The sequence below is a fragment of the Limulus polyphemus genome, unplaced genomic scaffold (assembly GCF_000517525.1).
Source record: "Limulus polyphemus unplaced genomic scaffold, Limulus_polyphemus-2.1.2 Scaffold3203, whole genome shotgun sequence".
Classification (NCBI taxonomy): Eukaryota; Metazoa; Arthropoda; class Merostomata; order Xiphosura; family Limulidae; genus Limulus; species Limulus polyphemus.
Window position 1 is genome coordinate 6,550 of NW_013668813.1, and position 2,170 is coordinate 8,719.

General features: G+C 32.5%; 1 protein-coding gene across 1 annotated transcript in view; it reads left to right on the forward strand.

Moving 5' to 3' along the window:
- Positions 1-1,692: 1,692 nt before the first annotated feature.
- The window catches only part of LOC106468881 (rho guanine nucleotide exchange factor 25-like), a 28,851-nt gene continuing 28,373 nt past the window's right edge, over positions 1,693-2,170 (forward strand). The window contains exon 1 of the mRNA XM_013929330.2: positions 1,693-1,758. The gene's annotated coding sequence lies outside the window, so the exon portion shown is untranslated. The remainder of the gene's footprint in view (positions 1,759-2,170) is intronic.

Sequence of the window (2,170 nt, forward strand, 5' to 3'; positions counted from 1 at the left end):
GAAGAAAAACTTTAATACAAGTTTAACATGACATGTTAAACTTGTATTAAAGTTTTTCTTCATTACCCATTTAAGCCGTCTCCAGCCATTATTAGTCTCAAAGTGGGTTCCTCGTCATCGAAAGTACATTCTAAAATGTTCGCTGAATGATCTAACTATAATGTTTTAACTAAAATGTTCGATGAATCTTCTAACTAAAATGTTTCTTATACTCTCAATGTTGTTTGACTTCGTTTCTTGCTCTACTCGTAAACTTGTCGCCAATTTATATTAGTTGAAGCTTGAAACAAAATATAGAGTTTTTCTGCTCTGAACGAGTAGGGGCAACGATCTGACTATTCATGACTTTGAGACAATCTACGACTAGGGGCCCAGTAAAGTAGCGATCTGACTATTCATAACTTTGAGACAATCTACGACTAGGGCCCAGTAAAGCAACGATCTGACTATTCATAACTTTGAGACAATCTACGACTAGGGCCCATAAAGCTACGATCTGACTATTCATAAGTTTGAGACAATCTACGACTAGGGGCCCAATAAAGCTACGATCTGACTATTCATAACTTTGAGACAATCTACGACTAGGGGCCCAGTAAAGTAGCGATCTGACTATTCATAACTTTGAGACAATCTACGACTAGGGCCCAGTAAAGCTACGATCTGACTATTCATAAGTTTGAGACAATCTACGACTAGGAGCCCAGTAAAGCTACGATCTGACTATTCATAACTTTGAGACAATCCACGACTAGGGCCCAGTAAAGCTCCGATCTGACTATTCATAACTTTGAGACAATCTACGACTAGGGGCCCAGTAAAGCTACGATCTGACTATTCATGACTTTGAGACAATCGACTACTAACATTTATTGTCTAATTAAAGTCTAATTGCTTATTTGATTAAAAAATAATAATAATTGGGAATTAGTATGGGCTAGTGGATATAATGTTCGATTTTAGAAGGGCTAGGTTTTCTTCAAATGTCTGAAATTGTTATTTTCATATAATTGTGAGTGTTTCTGAAACATATAACTTGTGTTTTTTTTTGTTTTTTTTAGAGGGACTTAATCAGACCTCGTATGGTGCTGTATGACGTATTTATTTGTAGCACGTTTCAAAGCTTTTGTGAAAAGATATTTATAGATGACAAGATTTTTGGAATGAACGAATAAAAATAATTACTTCGCTAAAATCGATACGCGCAGATATGTAGAGTTTGACTTGACATCTAATAGGAAATAACGCAGCGACCAAGATGGCTCTTAAAGATGTATTTTATTTTAAAGAATTAACTTTCTTCTCTTAATTAGATATATAAATTTATATCTGTTTTGAACAATTAAAATATTATAAATTCCGAGAGTTTCAAGTGCAAAACATTTTTTCGAAATTAATTTACATTTTATTTATGACATGCAAAGAATTTCGCACATAATAACATTATCACCCACTACGTGACAGGTCATCAGTATCAGTAGCCTGAAATGAAGGTTAATATAATGTATCTCCTTCTGTCAGGTATGCTAGGCCTATGAGATACAATATGTCTCTTGTTAGTAATGCTTCTTCTTGTCTCTATGCGCCCAGTCCTATTATAAATTTTACTTATTCCTAGTTATTAAGGAACTTTAAGTTTGTTTTAAAGGTTCTGAAATGTTTTGTTTGTTTGTATCTTCATATTTTAGATGAATCTGAACATTCCAGAATTAATGAATCTACTTCTTCCTTAAGCCTAAAGCCCAAGGGATCACTTCGGTAAGAAAAAAACTGTTAGTGACGTATGTAATAGATAATAAAACATAAAATATCAATCATTCTGTTATTAATCAATGTTTATTTTATATAAGTGTGGACAGAAATAATTGGTTGGCTGGTAACACGTGATTACAAACATAATTTTGTTTATGCACTACCGGTACTTGTGTTTAAAAAAAATTAAATTATAATAAATAATTAAAAACAACGTTTTATATTTACACAATAAAAACTTTATTGAAGCCGTACGGCTTCCACTTTAAAATATCTCTCTACACGTACATGTTACGACGTGATCTACGTCATCCTCGGGAGTAACTTATAATACAATTTTACACTTTCCCCCTTGTCGCATTACTTCATTGTTATTTACATATTTCCATTAATATATATATATATATATATATATATA